The sequence below is a fragment of the Grampus griseus genome (genome assembly GCF_964374135.1).
Source record: "Grampus griseus genome assembly, chromosome: X".
Taxonomy (NCBI): Eukaryota; Metazoa; Chordata; class Mammalia; order Artiodactyla; family Delphinidae; genus Grampus; species Grampus griseus.
In genome coordinates, this window is record NC_138999.1 from 11,853,184 (window position 1) to 11,864,048 (window position 10,865).

Consider the following 10,865-nt stretch of genomic DNA (forward strand, 5'->3'; position numbering starts at 1 on the left):
GAAAGGAGGGCAGGGAACATGTTAGAGAGTGTGAAAATGAAAGAGAGCCCAGTATCATGGTGACAGGCTATGCCTGAAAAGAAAGACACCCACCAAGCAATTCCCAGTAATGAGGACGGCCACGGGATGCTAGAGAACTGGCATGCCTGTGATTCAACGTCATATGGCCTGTCTTGACTATTCTGAGTTGCGGTCCCCCTCTAGTACCCCTAACCCTTCCATCAAAGTCTGCTACAACAGCCCTGTGTGCTAGCGCAGAGCGGTGCTCTAACAGAGGGGATGTACGCTTGGTGAGAGTGCTGCTGGTGTGGAGAGAAGATAGCAGCCACTGGGGTCCAGAGGTGACACCCCCCGGACACAGTGTGGACAGACCACAAGAAAGTCAGATACATGGAACAGCCCGGATATCTTCGTCAGCAAGTTAGATTTTCTATCACCTGAGAGACTGCACCTCAGGGCAGTTTACTTGACATGAGAGGAAAAGGAGACGAAACTCCCAAAGGCAAAAAGAACTGAGGATTTCCAGGCAGCTGACCCTTGTGTTAGTTACAGCTCATGCAATAAAGATACAGGATTGCTACGAAGTAAATAAACACTTTTGAGTAAGTAAATAAATGCAATAATAAATATGTTAGATATAAATTATAAAGGATGAGCTTATGTTTAGAAGGGGTTGGTAAAAAGCACATGGGATGGTAGATATAAAGTAACGTTACAAGAGTACTGATGATAACTTAAAAAGAAAAGATTGGTCTTCAGTCTCTGAAGCCTTAACCTACCAAAAAAGGTAAATTGTTTCCAACAGGTCAGAGAAATGATGACATACTTTTGATTCAAATTATGGAGAAAGCGAGAGTGAAGTGTGTGGATGAGAAGAGAGAGAGGTTGTTTACCACTGTTCTAGAAATTTTCACACTCTCTAATCTAGAATTCAGGAAGCTAAATAAAGTCTACATTATAGCTTACATAACAGAATTTATACAATGAGCAGGTAAAAGTCATCAAACTTGAGATGTCACAATTCAGCATATATTTTAATGTCAACAGAAAAATCATTTCAGACATAAAATGTATTTCCAAAGCCTAAAAAAAAAGTTCCTTCACATGCAGCCCAGAAACTATATGAGAGAACATTTGCTGCTTACTGCCAAGTCACTGGAGTTTCATACAGACTAACATCTCTCTAGAACCTCAATGCTAATCAGAATTTGAGAAAGCAGTGTGAATGAATATGTATGTGAAATATTAATATATCCTGATTCCCAAGGCAGAAGCAACACTCTAGAAATTTGGGGGTTCAAGAATTCCAGAGTAGTTGCTAATTAACTTGGATGTATTAGTCAGGATAAGTTAGAATGTACTACAATAAGAATTCCAAAATTCTCAGTAGTATAGCACAACAAAAGATTGGTTCTTACTCACGCAAAGTCTAGCAGATCTGGGAGACTGGGCGGGATTGCTGTTCTCCACTGGTGCGGTTTTCCACATTGCTCAGATGTTATGGTTTCTCCATACCAACATACACTCCCATGGTTGCTGTGGTCTAGGACGAGAGCATGGAAGATCATGAATTTGCTTCCACTCATAATTCACATTTCAGTCACATGACCACACCTAACTTCAAGAGGCGTGTACTCAACACACTCCCCACCCACAAAAACTGGGGGCAAATATTAGCATTGTCTACTACAGATATGTAGCAGATCGATTGACTGATTGATTGATTTACATTTTTGGCCGTGCCATGCATCTTGCAGGATCTTAGTTCCCTGACTAGGGATCGAACGCATGCCCCCTGGAGCGGAAGCACGGAGTCTTAACCACTGGGCCACCAGGGAATTCCCTGTAGCAGATCTTTAGATTTTCCTTGTATTCATATAGAAAAGATAAAATAAAAATGTTTTCAGGTATTCTCAAGCACCAGAAGCTCTTTGCCACCTTCCTCCTACTTGTTCCTTGCTTCAGTATGGTGTGACCAAGAAAAAAAAAGAATAAAAATAGACTTCAAATAATTATTCATTTTAATCCAATCCACAATACAAGTGAAGGACTAAGCTTTCTTTTATCTATTGTGCGGTTCCTCAACCTCAGCGTTATCTACCTTTAGAGCTGGACCATTCTGGGGAGCTGTCCTGTGTTGCAGGATATTTAGCAGCGTCCCTGGTCTCGACCCACTAGATACCAAGAGCAACTTTCCCATTTTACCCTGGGGGGTAAAATTACTCCTGCTTGAGAACTGCTTTTCTATTTGCTTCCTTTGACCACTAGAAGTGTTCAGGTCATCTAACAGATGGTGGGACCCACTGCTGAAGAAGGGGAGAAGACATACAGATGGCCACTCTAAGCCCATGGTGCACAGGCTTAGACCAAAGATAATACACTTTCTCTCAGATCTACCACGGAGACTTTAGGCCAATCTCTGAACCACTCTTTGCCTAACCTATAAAGTGGGGAGAAGTGTTACCTGGTTCACAAGCTTTTTGTAAGAATTAAATAAGACACTAAGTAACCCATTCTTTTCTCTCTGTTTTGGAAAACTACTTCTATATACATCCAGTTCCTATATATACATGGAATCTATTTCTGGACTTTCTGTTCTGTTCTGTCTCTTTGCGCACTTCTGTGAGAGTTCGTCACTGTACAGATTAACCATTGTTATCATTAAGCCCACTATTATCTGTTGGTGACTTGTCTGGGAAACTCAGCCATCAGGAAAGAAGCTTGAAACTGAGAAGTGAAGAAAAAGGCCTGCAGAAGCTCTGCACTGAAGTTCAGACACTTCTCACTGTGCAGTCCCCCAAGGTTATTAAGATGGTTTATAAATTATTTCTTCTTCAGCCCCTGTACCATCTTGTGCCTGTCACACAGGTACAGGCACCCAGCAAATGGTTGCTGAAGGACTACATGCCCAACTTCAGACGTAAGTCAAACAAGCTCCCCATTACTGGGTTTCCCCACGTCACCTTAGCTTAGGAGTCCCAAATTACTTGGGACGAGGGCAGGGAAGGTATTAATACAGGCAGGGCCAGCGTTAGCAATAAGTGACAGGTGACAGTCTGACATTAAAAGAGGACATTAAAGGGCAGACATTAATTAAAAAATAAAAACCACTGCTGTGGAGAGTAAGCACTCATTCACAACACAATAACCCCTTAGCTGCATTACACTGTCAGTGCATAATAATTGACATCCCTAATAATGACTCTGACATTTTAAAAAATGCTAATTTCTGTTCAGCATGTTCTATTTTAAAAATTCAGAGTAGTATGTAAGGCATTTGAGAAAGATTTCCAATATAGACTTATAAAATATGTGATTTGCAATATACCTTAGAGCTTACCTAATCTCTTTTCTAGATGAAGAAAGTTCCAGAAGGGTGAAGTGCACTTGTCCAAGAGCAGGTTGCCCATAGAGGCAGGAATGGAACTAAAATCTTAGCTTGCTGACTCCGCGGCAAATTCTTTTTCGACTACAGCACATCTTCAAAAATATAAATATATTTCTTTAATTAGTTAAAATTGCCAAGTTTAATATTTGGCAACTCAATAAGGGTACAGTTCAACTATATGGAATATTCTTGCACTGGTCCTTATTGAGCCTTCGTGTTGCTCCAAAAAAAATCATAGTTTAAATCCAGTAGATGTGTCAAATGAAAGAGAAAACATGATGTTTTTTTTTTTTTAATTATTTAATTAATTTATTTTTGGCTGCATTGGGTCTTCGTTGCTGTGCACAGGCTTTCTCTAGTTGGGGCGAGCGGGGGCACCCTTCGTTTAGGTGCACGGGCTTCTCATCGTGGTGTCTTCTCTTGTTGCGGAGCTCAGGCTCTAGGCGCGTGGGCTTCAGTAGTTGTGGCACGTGAGCTCAGTAGTTGTGGCTCACAGGCTCTACAGCACAGGCTCAGTAGTTGTGGTGCACGGGCTTAGTTGCTCTGCAGCATGTGGGATCTTCCCGGAACAGGGCTCGAACCCGTGTCCCCTACATTGGCAGGTGGATTCTTAACCACTGCGCCACCAGGGAAGGCCAGATGCTTTCTTTTTTAATTTTATTTTTGAATTTTTTATACAGCAGGTTCTTATTAGTTATCTATTTGATACATATTGGTGTATATATGTCAATCCCAATCTCCCAGTTCATCACACCACCACCACCACCCGTGCCCCGCTATTCCCCCTTGGTGTCCATACATTTGTTCTCTACATCTGTGTCTCTATTTCTGCCTTGCAAACCGGTTCATCTGTACCATTTTTCTAGATTCCACATATATATGTTATTATACAATATGTGTTTTTCTCTTTCTGACTTACTTCACTCTGTATGACAGTCTCTAGGTCCATCTATGTCTCTACAAATGACCCAGCTTTGTTCCTTTTTATGGCTGAGTAATATTCCATTGTATATATTGTACCATATCTTCTTTATCCATTCATCTGTCAGTGGGCATTTAGGTTGCTTCCATGACCTGGCTATTGTAAATAGTGCTGCAATGAACATTGGGGTGCATGTGTCTTTTTGAATTATGGTTTTCTCTGGGTATATGCCCAGTAGTGGGATTGCTGGGTCATATGGTAATTCTATTTCTAGTTTTTTAAGGAACCTCCATACTGTTCTCCATAGTGGCTGTATTAATTACATTCCCAGAAAGCAGATGCTTGACTCAGTGACTGAACTTTCTAGAAGGGAAGGGAAGATTTACATGTAAGATGTCAGAACAATGAAAAGGGGTACAGAGTGTGGCAACGAATCTGCGCATGTAGAAACTAACTCTGTGTGCTCTGGGAATTAAGAAATGGGAGACATCAACCCATGGCATGTGGTCAAGGATGGCACAGGGGTGGGATGGGACAGGTCATCTGAGTTGGACCCAGAGGCAATGTAGACTTTGGAAAAGAAAACAAGGATGTTCCAGATGCAAAGAACAATGACAGAAAACACTAGAAGGGGGTGGAAGCCTGGATCACATTTTCTAAACCATTCATTCGAACAGGTTATCTAACAATTATGAATTATTTATGAAGATGGAGGGGGTGGTTATAGGAAATATTAAAAATTTAGCCTGCCCTGGAAAATCTAAGTTGAAGGGAGGAGAGAACAAGGAAAATGGCCCAATTGTTCTAGAATAGCACTGCCTGATAGAAATGTAATACATGCTACACATGTAACTTAAAATATTCTAGTAGCCCTATTTAAAAAAGCAAAAATCAACAGATTAAATTCACTTTTAAAATATATTTTATCTAATTCAATATATCTAAAATGTTATTTCAATATGTACTCTATATATAAAAATTATTAATGTGATATTTTAAATTCTTTTATCCATACTAAGTCTCAGAAATTTAATGTGCATTTCACACTTACAGCATATCTCCATTTGGATGTTAAATTCATCTGAAATAATTAACCTGCATTTAGATATTGTAAAATTTACAACTGAAAAGATGAACTCGTTTACCCAAGTTGTTCCAAATACTTATACATAAAAGTTTCCCTGGGGCTTCCCTGGTGGTGCAGTGGTTAAGAATCCACCTGCCAATGTAGGGGACATGGGTTCGAGCCCCGGTCCGGGAATATCCCACATGCTGCGGAGCAACTAAGCCCATGTGCCACAACTACTGAGCTTGCGTGCCACAACTACTGAAGCCTGCGCGCCTAGAGCCCATGCTCTGCAACAAGAGAAGCCACCGCAATGAGAAGCCCATGCATCACAACGAAGAGTAGCCCCCACTCGCTGCAACTAGAGAAACCCCACGCGCAGTAACGAAGACCTGACACAGCCAAAAATAAATAAAATTTTTTAAAAAAAGAAAGTTTCCCTGTAACTGAATCAAATACTAAAAATCATTTTCTGTTAATATTTGCATCCACATTGACAAAGGTGCTTCAGTTCCTAAATTTAAAAGCCGGTCAATTAAAATTAAATAAAAAGTGGCTACGCATTAGGCTGCACAGGTCTAGAAGTGCGTGTCAGGGGTGGGAAGCAGGATGGCCAGGTGACATGCAGCCCTTGGATGGCTGACTCCGAGTGCCTGGAGGGAGACTCTGCATAGGAGCTAGTACACAAAACGGTGCCACCCTGTCCTACCTGCCAAGAAGAAAGGCGCTATCAAGACAAAAACAGATTTCTAGGGAGACTAATCAGCAACAGGATAGAGAAAACAAAACAGAAAAAATGCAAAGTCAGGAAGACCAATGGACAGTTAACTGTAATAAGTAAAATGTGAAAATAACAAGGACTGGAACCGGAGGTGGGAAGGAGGAATGAGGGGGAGTTGATGATCCGAGAGGCTGTTTGTTGGATAGAAGAACAGACAAGACTGAAGAATGGGTGGGACACATAAGTAGAGCCACTGGCTGAAGACGTCAGAGGGACCTGGTTTATGTTGGCTTGTTTTGTGTTTTGTTTGGGGTTTTGTTTTGTGTTTGTTTTTTCTCTCTTCTCTCTTCTATGCGTATAGCGGTTTCCAGGAGTCCATGGATTCTTCAGGTGCAACACTTGGGAATGCAAAGGGTCTATTATTATGGACAAGAGCTGAAGAGAGGAGAGGAAGGAACAGAGGAGAGGGGAGAAGGAGACAGAGGGAGAGGCTATAAATTCTAAATTTAGGATTTACCAATAAATAGAAGATAGATCAAACCATTTGAGTGGTGAGATCACCCAGGGAGGTGTGGAGAGTGAGAAGACACGGGCCACCTCAGGGATAATACATTTCCAGGGACAGAGAAGCCTTCTGAGGAACGTTTCCAATGTGCAAAGTGACTGAACCAGACAGCTTAGGGGTCTGCTCCAGGGCCTCATTCACTTGACCAACATTTACTGAGACGAAGGTCTAGGTGTTCTCATTCTACATACAAGTGAGGTGGGCCACACTGGAAGAGTGCCCTGCTAGGGTCACAGCCAGGACTGAATCCCCGATGGCCTCTGCCCACAGCAGGGTCTCTGTCCTACACCACAACAGAGCAGGAGCCATGCACGGTGTCACTGGTGAGGTTCTGGCCTTGGAGATGGGTCAGTCTAAATCGTGTTCTTTTCCCTTGATGTTTCATTTGCCATTTCTAAGAATGCTCTTCAAGGAAGATCTTACTTTTACCACCAAGAGCAAAGTAGTTAGATTCACATTTTAAAGGGAAAAGAAAAGATGGGGCTGTGTAGAGTTGGGATGAGGGAGAAGTCTTCTCCTTTACAGTAGTGATGGTGTGGAGGCAGCACAGGGCTTTGGAGAGGGAAATAGGTGTTGGTCTCCCATCCATTAGCTGATACAAAAAGATGGGCGTGAAGGTATAGAAAAGGCAAATTATGATGCAAGAAAATTCAGAAGACGTTCCGTTCAATATGAACTGATGACACATTATACCATGTAACTTCGGAAAGGGGTAGTGCTCAAATTGACTTGGGATGGAAAGGTCTAACTTTGTAACTTCTCTTTCCATAGAAATGTCATAACATTTTCCCTTAAGGCTCAAAGGGGCCACCATAGTTTCACTTGCTGGAACACAGATTTCTATCCCACCCTGGTGAACAATTATGATTTTACATTGGTTAGTTATGAAAATTCTATTTTGCCTGCTTTGTAATTTGGAGGAATGTTTAGTATTCTCGGTTCAAGCTGTGAAATACAATAGAGAAAATTACCCATCTTGGAAACATAATTGCTTTTATTGCATAGTTGACTTAACAAAAAAAAAGACCTTTAAAGGAACAATTTATTCATTAAATCCAACAGTGTGCATAAAACAATGCCGTACCTCAATTCAGTCCTTATTTCTTTCCAAATTTTTCATAAAAGGTAGAATTCAGTCTCATTAACTTCACACTTCTCTCAGTGACATTCAAGATTCTGAAATCAGAGGACCATGGAACGTGCAGTAAGAAAAAGCAGTTGCCTGGGGTGTCTTTCTTCCCCCTCCATCTGACATCTCCTACACATCATTAATGTGGACTCCTCTGTGCCCTTCCAAAATCTCTACTCTTTTGGAGAAATCTACTTGTGTTTTTCTTATGTGTGAATGCATCTGACTGCGCCAGACCTTCAGGGAAGGACTCTCATGCACATCTTTGTAACTCCAGAGGTTACCCCAGTAACTGGTCTAGGAAGCACCCAGTAAATATTTGTGTAAGAAATAAAGCATGGATATATAAATGAACAAGGAAATGAATTAGAAGAACTGGACTGAGGACTTCCCTGTTGGTGCAGTGGTTAAGAATCCGTCTGCCAATGCAAGGGACACGGGTTCGAGCCCTGGTCCAGGAAGATCTCACATGTCGCAGAGCAACTAGGCCTGTGCACCACAATTACTGAGCCTGCGCTCTAGAGCCCACGAGTCACAACTACTGAAGCCCGCGTGCTTAGAGCCCGTGCTCCGTAACGAGAAGCCACCGCAATGAGAAGCCCGCCCACTGCAACAAAGAGTAGCCCCCACTCAACGCAACTAGAGAAAGCCTGCACGCAGCAACCAAGACCCAACGCAGACAAATTAATTAATTAATTATTTTAAAAAAGAAGAACTGGATTCAGAGCCAGAATTCTTACTACCTAGAGCAATTCACTCCACTTCTCTGAGCTTCAATTTCCTTATCATAATAAAGAGAAATAGTAGACTGCCTAGTGAACTTCTCAGGGCATTGGAAAGCATAACATATGATAATATATGTGAAAGCCCCTGACAAATGGTAAAGCACTATGCAAATATTAGTTACTGTCTGGTGTCTGGATAGAGACATAAAAACCTAGCCAAGTATAAGACACGGATAGGAAGCAAATTCCACATGTCTGGGAATGGTGCCATTGTTGATCCAGATCCCAAAACAAAATCCTGAGAAACATCCTTGATTCCTCCTTCTCCTTCACTCTTAACACCCAATTAGAACCAGTGTCACCTGTCTCACCATCACTAAGGACAATACAGGCATGAACAATTACACATTCAAGGCTCCACCCCTGCTGGTAGCAGCAAGTCCATTTCCTCCCTGTATATCACATCTCCCCATAATTGACCACGGCCTCCAAGGCCTTACCCAATCCCAGGGGTGGGATCAGGACACAAAGGATGGTATTGGTTCTTCATACAAACACCCACTGGAGAACCAACTAGAGGACTGCTACCTGACAGAGTTCTCCCACAATTTTGTGTTTTAAACAAGTTCTGTACAGTGACTGCTGCTGGAAAGTCTATTCCAGAGCCCATCTCAGGCTGCGAGGCATGTCACATCATGTACCACGATAGCTCGGGAGGTTAGGTCCGGAGGAGCCTCCAGCACCACAGACTATGCTTAAACCAGCCCTTCTCCATAAACTCCAAAACCCCTGTCCTGGTCCCTGTTCACAAGCCCCCTTTACTCAGTCATTGCATTTACAGGATTTCATTGTCTGTCTCTGCCACTGGTTCTCAGAGAGGTCTTTCTGACCTAAGTTTACAGGTCTTCCTAACTTTGAATCTTGGGAAGCAGGTACGGAGTTCTCACATATTTTCCCACACTGAATAATGGGTGCCTTCCCCTCTTATGTTTACATCACCAAAGGAGTTCTGTAGCTTTTATAGAACAATGAAGATCATTTCAGGGATACCACCCACCATGGGCACTCCATTCAATATCTGCCTTAACAGGCAACCTATTACACAAGCAGCCACAAAGTTCTGCCCTTTTGAATGCCAAAATGTTTCTCAATTCCATTCATTTGCCTCACCACCACCTTGTTCAGGCCACATCTTTCACCTGGGTGATGGTGGCGGCTTCCTGACGTTGCCTGCTTTGAATTGCTCTGTTCCAATCCATTCTCCAAACAGTGAGCAGAAGACCCTTTGGAAACGCGAATCAGATCATGTCACCTCCTTGTTCAAAACAAGTCAGATGTTTCCCATTGACCTCCTAGTGAACCCCTTAACATGATTTTCCATGACCGTTGTGATCTACATACTTCCTCAGCTTTACGTGTCATCTTCCTCTGCCTCTGCCACTGCTTACCAGTCCCTTCCCTTCTTTCCTAGTCCTATCCTCCTGATTTATTTTCCCTTTCTGGCAAATACTAATCAATCAACCAATCTCTCTCCCTCTCTCCCCGTCCCTGTTCCCCTACGTTTCACTTCCCAGCCTTTCCCCTTCTTGTTCCCCAGTCTGAAATAATCTTCCTTCCATTCTTCACTGGTATGCTTCCTACTTCTCCTTTACGTCACAATTTAAAGCCACTTCATGGAAAAAGTCTTTGCTGAAACCCCAAAACTAGGTAAGAGTCATGTTTTATATGCTCTCATAACTATTGAACTAATTTTATTGTATTGTAATACCCATCATGTTGGTATTATAATTGCCCATCTCATTTGTTCTGTCTTTTCTTTGTTTCCTAAATAGAAGGGAAGCTCATTGAGGGCAGGGACTTTTAAGAGTTTAGTCGATAGGAGGTACAGAATAAAAATGTAACCACAGGAGGTCACATACATGAAATAAAACCTAATAAAATTTAATATCAAAAGTAACTAAACTATTAAATTCAGGGCACTGGTAATAAATAGCCTTTGTTATGGTACAAATCCAGTTAGACCTAGATTTTACCTTCTTGAAGTTTAAATCTAAAAAAGATAACTGAGAAAGATAGATGGCAATAATCTCAGCTGTCTAAAACTTGATATAAAAATCGTATTTTAGGCTTCCCTGGTGGCGCAGTGGTTGAGAATCCGCCTGCCAATGCAGGGGACATGGGTTCGTGCCCCGGTCCGGGAGGATCCCACATGCAGCGGAGCGGCTGGGGCCGTGAGCCATGACCGCTGAGCCTGCGCGTCTGGAGCCTGTGCTCCGCAACGGGAGAGGCCACAACAGTGAGAGGCCCGCGTACCGCAAAAAAAAAAAATCGTATTTTATTATTTTATTA